This window comes from Pan troglodytes, chromosome 14 (assembly GCF_028858775.2).
Source record: "Pan troglodytes isolate AG18354 chromosome 14, NHGRI_mPanTro3-v2.0_pri, whole genome shotgun sequence".
NCBI classification, from domain to species: Eukaryota; Metazoa; Chordata; class Mammalia; order Primates; family Hominidae; genus Pan; species Pan troglodytes.
The window spans coordinates 32,454,702-32,469,370 of NC_072412.2; the positions used below are offsets into that span (position 1 = coordinate 32,454,702).

The 14,669-nt window shown below is 39.1% G+C and overlaps 1 protein-coding gene and 1 long non-coding RNA gene across 5 annotated transcripts in view; both read right to left on the minus strand.

Annotated features, from left to right (window-relative positions):
- Nucleotides 1–14,669, minus strand: part of STARD13 (StAR related lipid transfer domain containing 13) — a 575,282-nt gene that overhangs the window by 201,654 nt on the left and 358,959 nt on the right. The window lies entirely within an intron of this gene.
- Nucleotides 1–14,669, minus strand: part of LOC129136814 (uncharacterized) — a 40,074-nt gene continuing 25,405 nt past the window's right edge. The window contains exon 2 of the long non-coding RNA XR_010150647.1: nucleotides 1–14,669. This exon is cut by the window's right edge and continues 16,699 nt beyond it. This is a non-coding gene — a long non-coding RNA (uncharacterized LOC129136814).

Genomic DNA, 14,669 nt, shown 5'->3' on the forward strand with positions numbered 1-14,669 from the left:
TTTTTCTTTTTTCTTTTGTTTTTGAGACGGAGTCTCGCTCTGTTGACCAGGCTGGAGAACCGTGGTGTGATCTTGGCTCACTGCAAGCTCAGCCTCCCGGGTTCATGCCATTCTCCTGCCTCAGCCTCCTGAGTAGCTGGGACTACCGGCACCCCCCACCATGCCTGGCTAATATTTTTGTATTTTTGGTAGAGACAGGGTTTCACCGTGTTAGCCAGGATGGTCTCGATCTCCTAACCTCGTGATCCGCCCGCCTCAGCCTCCCAAAGTGCTGGGATTACAGGTGTGAGCCACTGCGCCCGGCCTCCACCTTGAGTTTCTTTTTCTTAGAAAGACTGGACTTGCCCATTTCTTCTTAAATTTTTCTCAGAATTATAGCCCTTCCTTCATATACTTGTGCCTGCAGGCAGGAAGCATGTTCAGAAAGGCTTCTTATGGATAATTGGAGTAGAATTAAAGGAGGAAGGACTGACACAAGCAATGAGGCAACATTAAGGCAAAGGAAAGTCATTGTACCCCCTGATAATAATTAAAGTCAGAGAAGAGATGAAACAAATTCATACCTACCTGGAGGAAGAGTGCAAGAGGGAAATAATGATGATAACAGCAACACTACCTGATGCTGAGTAACTTCCATGGCCTGGAACTGTACTAAGAGACTCTAAAATGAAGAACTGACAATAATATTTGTTAAATGTAAATAAATACAGAATTTGGGCTCATTCACCATCATGACTAGAATGCTGAAGTAATGATAGCTCACGTTTTTGAACATGTATGTGTCAGGCACTATGCTAAGGGCTTTACATACATATATCTCACCTAATTCTTTTCTTTCAAATTTTTACATTTAATTTAATTTTTCTGTTTTTTGAGACAAGGTCTCACTCTGTTGCCCAGACTGGAGTGCAGTGGCGTGATCATGGCTCACTGGAGCCTTGACCTCCCTGGGCCCAGGTGATCTTCCCACTTCAGCCTCCCAAGTAGCTGGGACCACAGGCGTGTGCCACCCCCACCATACCTAGCTAATGTTTGTATTTTTGGCCATGTTGCCCACTCTGGTCTTGAACTCCTACACTCAAGCAATCCTCCCACCTCGGCCTCCCAAAATGTTGGAATTACGGGCATGAGTTGCTGTGCCTGGCTTTATCTCATCTAATTCTACAAACAAACCTATGAGGTAGTTACTGTTTTTTCTTCAATTTACAGATGAGGAAACTAACCTCCTGTCTTCCTGCTCTAGTTGTTTGCATATATGGCTCTCAGATTAATCTCCTAAAGTATAGTTCTGATATATTGTTCCTTCTACAATATCATTCTGATACTATTTTAAAATATCAAGAGCTTCCCCCACTGGTAAAAGGACAATGTCCAGATTCTTCAGTCTGGCATTAAAGGCCCATCATGGTAGCCTTTCTTGTTGTCACCTTAAAAACCTTTGAAATCATTCATGTTTGGAAGGAGAGTCCACCCCTGCTCTCACAGCCTGTGAGGCTCTCTTCTCACTCCTTCAATTCCCACTCATTTTTCAAGACCTGACTCAGAGGCCCCCTTCTCTAGGATACCTTCCCAGGCCCCTCATGTGTACGCCACCTCCTCCTTCCTCCTCATTCCCATGAAACTTATTTCTGGCATAGTCATTGGGCCTTTCACTCTGTGTTGCTTTTTTGTCATCTCTTATTGCTCTTATATGAAAAACTTCTTGAAACCCACAATATCCCACGCACATCTTTGAACCTTTCTCTTGATCCAGCCTAGTGTCTCCCTCAGAGAGGCAGTGTGGTATATCAGAAAGACCAAAGCTTGGGCACCAGTGAGACTATGATTCAAAACCTGGCTCCTCTTCATGGCTGGGTGACCCTAGACTTCACTTTATCTGTCTTAGCTTCAGTGTCCTCATCTGCAAAATAAATGATAGTGACACATACCTTGCATTATACAGAGAGCCTCTGACATATGGTAGGGCTCAGTAAATTATCAGAAGTTTTGATTGACAGATGATGTAACAAGTACTGACCAGGTTCCTCAAAGAGCCTGAAGTCACACAAGGTATATTCTGTTATATACTGGAATTTCAGTACCACTATATTCTGGCACTTAAACAGGGGGAGATGAAGGGAGTAGGCTGTATGTCAAAGACAATCAGGGAGATTATTCCTTCAAGCTGAAGTGGTAAAGGAATGAAAAGCACTGTGCACACTCAGTGAGAAGGTCTTATAGACACCTTCTGTAGTTGAACCATCATCCCAGTTGATGTCTGATGACAAGGTCTTCATACTAGAACCCTGGAAACCTCACCTAGGACCCTGGGGCAGCAGGACTCTTAGGAGACTTCAAATTCTACATTACTCAAGGTGAGGTCAAGAACCAGCAGTGTGACATCACCAGGAGCTTCTTGGAAATGCAGAATCTCAGGCCCCACCCTACACCTACTCAATCAGAGCCTACATTTTAACAAGATTTGCAGATGACTTGGCACAATGAAAGGCAATTTTCTAATGTAGCTCATTTTTTCATCAACAAGGAAGAAAACTGTGTGGACTTTCCCACGTTATGAAATCCACTCACTGCAGACACAGCACAGGCCGAAGGCCCTTACTTCTGAGGTTTTAGATCTTGTTACTGAGCCATAGATGTCTACATGGTTAGCAAATGTTTTAGGAATTGCTTTGATGGTTTCTATTTTATTTACATCATATATTAAATATAATTATTGTTAAAAGTAAAATTATTTCTCTTAAAGAGTTTATTCATTTAGATGGCTTTTAGTTCTGAAAAGACATAGGGTCTATTTTCAGATACCAAAACACTTTAAACTCTTGTAGGAATGTGTTTTAGTGCTTTACATTAATTTCATATAATTAGATTTTGAAGCCCTTCACTTCTAAATCTTGAAAAGAAACATCTGTCAACATTCCATGTAATAAAAACCCTTTAAAATACTGGATTTTCCCTGTGGACATACAGATAAGAATTCTATGTAACTTTTAAACTCCACATCTCTGAATCAAAGAATTCTGTAACTTTAATGCATGAGTTTTAAAAATATATAAGTTAATGTCCTCCCTGATAGCCACACCTTCTGACATTCTAAGATCTACCCTAAATAATATAAAAATTGATACATTTTATTTACAAGTATATTTTACCCCCACGAGACATTGCCTTGCCCACAAGTGAACCCCCTAAAACACTTTGTTTTACTTCTCTTTAACTCTTTATTTTCCATCATAGTTATTTGTTTACTTTTAGCATCTCCTCTATATAGGCTAAAAAGGAAACATTAACAACTTCATTCATCTGGCAAAGATTTACTGATCATCTACCATGGGTTCGAGGCTGAGAATGCAATGGTGAACAAAATCCATATTGTTAGTACCTGCTTCAGGGATCCATGCTGCAGTTAAATATTAAGAGTGTTGAACACAACTGGCTGAGGAAACAGCCTGTGAGAGGTTGGAGGATTTCATTCATACAGTGAGAGCTATTAGCCCCAAGCTTTTGTTGTTGTTGTAGAGATGAGGTCTCATTATGTTGCCCAGGCTAGTCTTGAACACCTGGCTTCAAGTGATCTTCTTGCCCCAGCCTCCCAAAGTACTGGGATTATAGGCATGAGCCACAGCAGTCCCAAGCTTTTGATGTCAAATTAATCAAGACTGCCAGGTAGGTACATTTCTTCATTCCTTCACCATACATTTAATGAGCACTTACTTTACTGCAGTCACTAAGCACACGAAGAACTGACAGATAAAAATCCAGAATGAGTTAAGCAGAAATGTTCCATATAAGCCTGGAGATAAATCTTGGATTAGGTAGAGTCTCATATCTTTTACATCTCCGTGTCCTCCACGGTAACTAGCAGGACACTTTATACAGAATAAGCATATACCTTCTGAATCAAGATTTGTTTATTATTAGCAAGTACCTACTATGTGCTATGAACTATACTAAATACTGAGCATAAAGAAACAAAGGGCATAGACTCTCCCTGCATGGAGTAGACAAGAAATAACAGCAATTATAATACCCTCTGTAAGTCTTAAGACATATTAAAGCACAGGGTTCTATGGAAACCTGCAGGCAGGTCTTGCCATCCATTTGGAGGATAAGCAGTAAGGTATTTGGGGAGCCTTATGATCCAGTTTAAAAGTTGGCACACATTCTCTCCATCTGCATCTTGGAGGTAGATCCTATATCTACTAAAGTCTGAGATATGTGTAAAGATCATAGATTTTATATTAATCCTTCTGTGCTTATCTTATACCCATCACTTCTTCCTTTGGGAAGCACACATAAAAATGAGAATCTTCTAATCAATATTGTGAAAATGGCCATACTGCTTAAAGCAATTTATAGATTCAATGCTATTCCCATTAAACTACCATTGACATTCTTCACAGAATTAGAAAAAACTGCTTTAAAATTTGTATGGAGCCAAAAAAGAGCATGTATAGTGAAGACAATCCTAAGCAGAAAGAACAAAGCTGGAGACAGCAAGCTACCTGACTTCAAACTATACTACAAGGCTACAGTAACCAAAACAGCATGGTACTGGTACAAAAACAGATACATAGACCAATGGAACAGGATAAAGATCCCAGAAATAAGACTGCACATCTACAACCATATGATCTTCAACAAAGCTGACAAAAACAAGCAATGGGGAAAGGATTCCCTACTTAATAAATGGTGCTGGGAAAACTGACTAGCTATATGCAGAAAATTAATACTGAACCCCTTCCTTATATCTTATACAAAAATTAACTCAATATGAATTAAATACTTAAATGTAAAACCCAAAACTATAAAAACCCTAGAAGAAAATCTAGGCAATAACATTCAAGACATAGCCATGGGCAAAGATTTCATGACAAAAACATCAAAAACAATTGCAACAAAAGCAAAAATTAACAAATGGTATCTAATTAAACTAAAGAGCTTCTGCACAGCAAAATAAACTATCATCAAAGTGACCAGACAAACTACAGAATGGGAGAAAATTTTTGCAATCTATCCATCTGACAAAGGTCTAATATCCAGAATCTACAAGGAACTTAAACAAATTTACAAGAAAAAAACAAACAACCCCGCTAAAAAGTGAGCAAAGGACTGGGCATGGTGGCTTACGCCTGTAATCACAGCATTTTGGGAGGCCAAGGTGGGTGGATCTCTTGAGGTCAGGAGTTCGAGACCAGCCTGGCCAACATGGTGAAACTCTGTCTCTACTAAAAATACAAAAATCAGCCAGGAGTGGTGGTACATGCCTGCAGTCCCAGCTACTCGGGAGGCTGAGGCAGGAGAATCACTCAAACCCAGAAGGTGGAGGTTGTAGTGCGCCAAGATTGTGCCACTGCACTCCAGCCTGTGCAACAGAGTGAGACTCCTTCTCAAAAAAGAAACAAAAAAAAAAAAAAAGAAAGAAGAAAAAAGTGGGCAAAGGACATGAACAGACATTTCTCAAAAGAAGACATTTATGCTGCCAGCAAACATATGAAAAAAAGCTCAACATCACTGATCCTTAAAGAAATGCAAATCAAAACCACAATGAGATACCATCTCATGCCACTCAGAATAGCAATTATTAAAAAGTCAAGAAACAACAGATGTTGGTGAGGTTGCAGAAAAAAAGAAATGCCTTTACACAGTTGGTGGGGATGCAAATTAGTTCAATCATTGTGGAAGACAGTGTGGCAATTCCTCAAAGACCTAAAAGCAGAACTACCATTTGACCGAGTAATCCCATTATTACGTATATATATACCCAAAGGAATATGAATCATTCTGTTATAAAGATACATGCACATGTATGTTCACTGCAGCACTGTTCACAATAGCAAAGACATGGAATTAACCCAAATGTCCATCAAGGATACAATGGATAAAGAAAATGTGGTACATATACACCATGGAATACTATGCAGCCATAAAAAGAAACGAGATCATGTCCTTTGCAGGGACATGGATGGAGCTGGAAGACATTATCCTCAGCAAACTAATGCAGGAACAGAAAACCAAACAAGCATGCTCTCACTTATGAGTGGGAGCTGGACAATGAGAACACATGGACACAGGGAGGGAAACAACACACACTGGGGCCTGTCAGGGAGTGGGGGAGAGGGAAGGGAGAACATCAGGATAAATAGCTAATGCATGTGGGGCTTCATACCTAGGTGATGGGTTCATAGGTGCAGCAAACCTCCATGGTACACATTTACCCATATAACAAATCTACATATCCTACGCATGTATCCTGGAACTTAAAATAAAACAAAATAAAATTTAAAAAATAAATGAGAATAGTTTTGGTCACAGACTACCATGTGTTGTTCATTTATAATCAAATATCTTAAACAATTACTGCTAAAAGAGCAATTGTGGTTTCCTTACTAGTCAATTTTTATCAAAGGGATCATTATTTATAAAAGTTTCTGGGCAGAATTCCATTGTTTCATTCCATCATTGGATTTCTTGGCCTTCAACACAAAGGGGCTATATTTGGAGAGACAGGAGTCCTGCTCCACGTGGAGCTTTGTGGTAGCATTTGCTTCAGGACACCTGGCAAAACACTCCACTGGTAGTTTCTGGAAAAAGAACAATTAAATCATGGCTATCTCCTCTGAAAATGATCATCATCATGGTTTTAGAATGTCTGTTTCCCAATTAGCTGTTGCTTATTTCTTCCTTTGACTATTTCTTCTAACTAAAATGTTCCTTTGCATATAAGTGGTGTACAGACAGTGCATGGCGAAAATAGAGCTGAAGAGTGTTTTGAGGCCAGTATGCCTGAAATAGACACAAATATAGGGTTTATAGTATATATATATATTTTTTAAGTGTTAGAAAAACATCTATCAATATGTGTATCTGCATTTCTTCCATGAGATAAACTTGAACCCCACTAATTACTTGTTTATTTTATTTTTCTAATTTCTTTTTCTTTTCTTTCTTTTTTTTTTCTTTTCCTTTTCTTTTTTTTTTTTTTTTTGAGTTGGAGTTTTGCTCTTATCGCCCAGGCTGGAGAGCAATGGCATGATCTCAGCTCACTGCAACCCTTACCTCCTGGGTTCAAGTGGTTCTCCTGCCTCAGACTACTGAGTAGCTGGGATTACAGGTACCCGCCACCACGTCCAGCTAATTTTTGTATTTTTAGTAGAGAAAACGTTTCACCATGTTGGTCAGCCCGGTCTCGAACTCCTGACCTCAGGTGATCCACCCGCCTTGGCCTCCCGAAGTGCTGGGATTACAGGCATGAGCCACCGCGCCCAGCCTGTTTTCTAATTTCCAGTCAGATGTCTTGGTAAAGCATGATTTGTCTCATGGGAATATCCATTTCCTCCCATAGCATACCTGATCATTGTCTGCCCACAGTAAGTGCATGCTATGAGCTTCTTCCAAGCTCTGAGGTCAGCAAGAGCCCCAGTGAACCTGATGGGCACTTTGCCTCTTAGTAGGCTCTCTCATAAACTACATTATTCTGTGATTCTCTAACAAGCACAACTTTCTGTGGACTTAATACTGACCTCAGATGAGCAATTCAGATTTAATGAGAAACACTGGATGTGTACAAGGCATGACACTAAATTCCAATAACTCAATACATTTTCTTAATATAAAAGCTCTAGCCAGGTTTTGATAGAGAAAAACCTAACATGACAGCTCCAGCCCTGCCTCCTCCATGAGCCCTCCTGGGATGATACAACCACTCTTCCTTCTCTGAACTCATAATGAGTTTGAAGTGAAATTAGCGAGTTGAGGACGCAAGCAATATATCCAGGGCCCAGAGAAAGCGGCAGAGCTGGAAGTAGGGAAGTCAAAGCCTTCACAATCAGGGTAATAATGAAAATTGGAGTTGTGAGTCAGCTCTTAGCTCTATGCAAGGAGACACCTGACCAACTAATGTCTCAGGATGAAGGTCATGACCAAGAGAAGGCAGGAGAGAAGCTGGTGCAATGGTAACACTTTCAAAGCACAGAATTCGCTATTGAGGCAGAAGGTTTGCAAGGAGGAGAGAGGAGAGAGAATAGCCGTATTCAACTACTGTTTCATTCAAATACTGTACACTGAATGAGAACCCTATAAAGCACTGGTAATCTGTAACAACTGCCCTGTGTTCAGGATTTCTTAGTCCCACTCAGGACATTTGCCATAGTTTTGTAGAATTTGCAACGTTTCTTAGACTGCACATAATATTATAGCAGAAAAGACAGCAGGAAATACTGATATTCTCCACTGGGAATGAATGTATGGTACAGAGTCTCTTCTGAGTCAAAGGTTTACCTCCAAGAGAGGGATTGGGGATGGGGAAAATATGTGTTCTTAAGCTCTGACCCACCTATTCCTGTGTGTTTTTCCTTCCTATGGAATCACATTTCTAGATCTAGCTCTGTGAATGCTCCATCTCTGATTCATTTTTTACAACTTTTATGTAGGGTCTATTGATATCATGCTCTCCTAAGAGAAGAAAGTGGATGTATATATAGAGAATAATGACTTGCAAAGGCTTTCTTCTTCCCAGTGTTTGGATAGTTAGGAATACAGGGCCACACTGAGTTCTTTTCAACTGCAAGTTAGACGGCAGCAGGCAGCTGTTGCTCACTTGGTTCTTGGGAGACCACGTTGCTGACACCCTCCCGGATGCATTGATGGCCCTAATTCCCCCTTTGCTAGCAAAGGTGCTGGTGGTTCTTCCGGCTGTCAATGAGTTTAAGACAAGACTGCAGGAAAAGAAATAATTAGGGGATTGCAAAAGGGAAACATATTTTACAAAATATTTTCATAGGATTATAATAGAATATTTTGCACCCTCCAGCCTTCTTCTTTATAAGTGAAAGTTACACAACTCTAGGCTGTAATTCAGGAAAACTGCACAGACTGATAAATAGCAGTAATTATATCATTGAAGGCAACTAAGCAGGAAGGTTAATAAAACACTGCCAACTCTCTTGCGATATAAAACTTGCATTGCTGGTTCTTCTCCTTTATTATAAAAAAATAACAAACCAAATGAATGTGGGCATTCATGAAATATCATTAATATTCTGAACTTTTTGAAAATAGACTGCTTTCTTATTCACCTTGAATAAAATTCAGTATATATATTGAATTTTAATATATAATCTTTTCACCTTCTACTCATTGTGTATAATACTTCTCAGAGGCAGCAGGATGTAGAAGAAAGTAGTCATGCATCACTTAATGATGGGGACATGTTCTGAGAAATGTGTCCTTAGGCAATTTCATCATTGTGCCAGCATCACAGTTTGCAAACAAACCTAGATGGTAGAACCTATGACACACCCAGGCTATCTGGTATGGCCTATTGCTGCTAGGCTACAAACCTGCACAGCATGTTACTATACTGAATACTGCAGGCAACTGTAACCCAATGGTAAGTATTTATGTATCTAAGTCCATCTAGACATAGAAAAGGTACAGTAAATATACAGTATAAAAGATAGGCTGGGTGAGGTGGCTCACCCCTTTGATTCCAGCACTTTGGAAGGTCAAGGCAAGATCACTTAAGCCCAGAAGTTTGAGAGCCACCTGGGCAACATAATAAGACACCATTTCTTAAAAAAAAAACAAATAGTTGGGTGTGGTAGCATGCACCTGTGATCCCAGCTACTCGGGAGGCTGAGGTGGGATGATCTCTTGAGCTAGAGAGGTCAAGGCTGCTGTGAGTCATGATTGCACCACTGCACTCCAGCCTGGGCAACAGAGTGAGACCCTGTCTCAAAAAAATAAAACTAAAAATAAAAAGATAAAAAGAGCGCACCTGTATAGGGCAGCTCCATTATAATCTTACGGAAACACTATCATATATGTGGTCCATTGTTGACCAAAACATCATTTTATGGCATATGACATGGATTTTTAGGAAAGAACTGGGTTCAAATCCCAACTCACCAACTTCATCAGCTGTGCTCTTCGGAAGCCTACTTAATCTCTCTGAGCTTCTGTTTCTTTATTTGCAAAATGCAGATAGGAGATGTTTACCTTACACCATGATTTTGAGTATAAATCAGATTATTAAAAGTGCTTTGTAAACTATATATTTTAGTTGTAATCTTATTTACATATTTCATCACTTGTAGTCTGAAGTTATCCATCTCTCTGTTTATTGAGTCAAAACAGAATATTTAGTGGGCTCCTTTTTGGTTCTGGGATACAGAGATGAAAGCACAAAGTCTGAGACATTCAAGAGCTCATGGCTCAGAGAAGGCAGGCAGCCGTGAGAGGAGATGAGGCCAAGGGCAGGGCCAAGTCCTGTTCTCAACATAGGTGGGAAGCACCTTGGTAGGCAAGAGATGCTTTTCTTGCATATGGATTATCCAGTAAGTTGTATGTTAAAGCGGGGGGCAGGGAGGTGGGGAAAGTGTAATTCTTTCATTTCCCAAAAAACACTTAATGCTGTTTCTATAAGAAAAAAAATTAATGCTACAGGATTTGTCACCTATTGGATATGCAGTTTGTGTCAGAACAAATGGTTGTTTTTCCTTAGAAAGTTGTGCTTGAAGCATTTCATGAAATATCCATGTTTTGTTTTACACAATATACATAAAAGCTGCAGTAACATGTAATCAACAAACATTTTTACTGTTTATCTTAGGGTTTCATTTGCTTTGACTATAAAATACAAGGTTCCATATTTAAACCCATGCATTTATTAAAGAGAAACAAGTCCTTGTGTCCTCGGGACAAAACGTTATGTTCCTGTTTCTCTTATTTTCTTTTTCCTTTTCTCTGAATGGCAATCCTGGGTTCTAGATGCCACCTAGCTGGGGAAGATAGTCTTTCAAGTTGAAATTCCCTTGTCAGGGGTGTTTTGTGCCTATATTCCTATCTAGAGAAACTAACCCATGCCTTTCCTGCTCCACCCCTTTTCTCCGGCCTTTTCTGCCCTCACCCCACCCCCATCCTCTCATTTTGTGTGACTCTACATTTCCACATTTGTGCTTGACTCGGGATGCAGGTAAAAGTCAAAAGATGATATCATTAAAATAAGGAGAAAAATGAGACATTTTTCATTCTCGATGTGTTTGGCACGAATACTTTCTAATATATATTATAATTTTTGCTTTGTGGACTTGCTCCTTCTAAATGAGTCAGTGTAGATGGTGGTGTGAATTTATTTGAGTAGACATGTGGCAACATGGCTTTCCTTTGCAAATCAAAACAAACAGAAACTCTGCTGATTGAGTATGCCAGGACCTGTTGTTGGACACAGAGACAAATTTTATTTTAGAACATCTTATTCAGATCAAAGTAACAACAACATTTGTAATAATAAACAACAAAAATTCCATAAAGCACGGTCCATTTGTTGAGCCAGATTTACCAGGGTTCTACTTGAACTCTTTTCCTAAGTAATAACATTGTTCCTAGGTGATAACAATTCTAAGCCAACTGTGATGAGTTCCAAAACATTTGGATCCTATTTAGTGGAACTGAAGTTCTGAATCCAAGCCCATAATTGGCTTTTAATCTCTTCAGAAAATGGCCAATTTTGCTGTTGGATATGAAAGATTGTAGATTGTTGGGGACACACCCAAATAGAAATTGTATAAGCATCCAGTAAAAGTAAACATTATTTAAAGTATTACTGATGGGAATTTTTTAAAATTTATCATGAGTGCATTGCTGTAGATATCTGCTTTTAGTAAACAGGATATTTGGAATGAAAAAAATGTGTTATCCAAGGGGAAATTTTATTACAATGTAGCATTAATAAATGCTTGCTTTATTAATTAAAAATTAACAGGAACTCAATAAGCAGAAGCCACCAATCCCATTGAATATTTCCATTTGTATGTCCTTCAGGCACCCTGATTTGGCATCCATGGTCCTAATTCTTTCTCTTCCAACTTGCTAATCTTTCATGCCTGAAAGTTCGCATATGATGCTGACCCTTGCCAGAGCATCTTCCCTTTTCTCCATTCTCTGGTGAATTTCTACCTAGATTTAAACATTCTCTTGAGAATCCTCTTTTCTGGAGAGCATTCCACAATCCACTTGTCCCAACTCCACCTTTCTCTAATTTGTTGGCTCCCACAGAACCCCAAGCTGATGTTTTTCAGCTGCATGTAGCACAATTCCACTCCTTCACTTTGTTAAATGAGTAATACAACTGATGTTGACAGACTAGAAATGACCAAGATCATAATGATAATAAATAGCAGAGCCAATACTCTAATCCAAGTCCTCTTACTCTAGGGCAATCATTAAACTCTCCTTAGCTGACTGACTTCATAGCTACCTGACCTTTTTTGAAACCTCTTACTTTTGCCTAGCAAAACAACTCATCATCGTCTTTTCCCAAGCATTTACAGATACCATGTTGCACCCCCTTAAAATACTCTCTGACCTTCTTTGGGCTAATCTCCATCTTTTCTATAATTATATCTTTGATATGATAGTTAGGCACTTTCATCCTTTTCCATGTATCTCCATCACACACATGGCTGTGGTCACATGCCATCTGTAACTGCCATCAGTAAGTCAACCCTGCCATCAGTGCCTGAATCCTTAGAGTTAGATGTGGCATAGTTAACTGTGACATTAGGAGGAATACCGGTAAGGGCTGGCACCTGGAGAGAGACCCCTCTCCAAGGAATGAGATGAGAGCAAATCTAATTATGGTAGCTGTCAGGCCAAGCCCAAGCTGAGGGATAAGTACTGGATAGGTACCCAAAGTCCAGCAGAGATAGTGGCATCAGAGAAACTCCATAGTGGGCAAAACCCAGTGATGGCTAACTCAAGGGCAACAGACAAAGCAGGCAAGAGTCAACAGTTACTCCTGGGCACCAATAGTGATTTGGAGCAGGACTACAGCCACGGTGGTAGGAATGTCATGGGCAATGACGAAATGCTTAGATGTGTTATCAAGATAAGGACTTTGGCATAAGGGATTATAGCAGAAGGCCAGTTATGTGAATCAAGACATGGAAGAAAAGCCAAAATAATTGCAACTGCGATTAAATACCATATTCTAGGCTCTTTGTTAAGTATTTTTTATACATATAGCAGACATTTCATAAATATTTGATAAGTGAATGAAACCAATGTCTCATTTAATTCTTATAACAACCAATAATACAACCGAGCACCTAATGAGATCAGTGTTATTATCCCTATGCTACAGACAAAGAAATGACCAGAAAACTAAGCAGTAGAGCCAGAATTCAAACCCATGTCTGTTAGAACACCACAGCTGGGTTCCTTCCCCAGTACTAGCTTGCATTGGTGCTTTATTCCACCTATTTAATAATGAGCAATCAAGTTCTTAAGACTGGAAGTGATGTATTTTATAATCTCTGTACCTGCTAATATAATCTATGGAGAGTACATGTGGTTGACTAAGAATTATTTAGGTTATAGAATGAGACAAAGCCAAAACAAATGACACACAAACACTTTTTTAAAAAAAAAGTTAGGAAGAGTGCACTTTTTCATTGGAAGTTATAATGTACATAAGATCTGGATGATGTGTGTCCTCTGTAACATCCTTGGAGAGAAATAACAGAAAACACTTTGCAAAATACTTTGTCAAGGAACAGACAGATGCTCATCTTCAGTAACGTAAACTAAAATGAGCTTACTCTCATTAAAACACAGTTCCCCTCAGATACCTGTCTTTGTAGCATAAATGTGAAGTAAAACTATAGAAATTTGATTTAGCACATGAAAGCTCCTGGCAAAATCTCACTTTTCCACTTCATCAAATTCATCAAATCCTTCCACTGAAGAGAGAAAGATTAGCAGGAATATTCAGTATGCTCTGATCTGAGCATCTGGTCAGTCTCTTTCAATAGAGGTTGGGATTCAAAATTAAAGAGCACAGCTGTGAATTTATTTGCATATACCAGACCTCACATTTTTGTGCATATATAGAAACTTTCTTTAGGGACATTTGAATGGCTGCCCCCAGAGTGAGAAGACCCTTAAGACCCTTAATTGGCAGAGTTAGCATCCACGGACAGCAATGGTAAATAGAAACTCTTTGTGATGCCTTCTTAATTGAGTGAACCAATATTTACAGACATCAGGTTTCATGTACCTTAAGACAGAAGATCCCAGACTTTAGGATTTTACAGATGAGAATAATTTCAAAAGAAAGTTCAAGAGTAACACTAGAGTTTAACTACCTTTTAATTTTGCTAGGTCAAAGCATTCAACATCATCACCATTTCATTAAAATAAATGACATTTTAAACATCAAAAAGTAAAAAGGTAAAAATCTCATAATAAACAAAAATGTCAGTTGGAAATCCTACACAACATTTTTTTCATATGTAATCATCAGTTTTATCTGATTGCTATCCAGGAACCAGCATTTTGGGAGCAGTGGTTGATGCTCCCAAAATGTTGTAAATTTACCTTTAAGGTGCGCACAGGGGTTACTGTTTTGTCATGCATTCTACTTACCAAGTGGTTCTTCTAGCTGGTAAACTCTAAAACTCAGATCTATGGAAGCATTGAGCTCTGATAATAAAATGGAAATCACTGTCGTGATGTACAATTTATCTTTTAACGATTACATAAAGATCACATTTACTTTAGCATGGTTTATAAGGGTCTTCAGACTCTACCTTCTGCCTTCCTCTCCAACCTAATCTTCTCTAATTCTCTTCAGGCAGCCTTCTGACACACCTGTTATCTCTCACATGTGG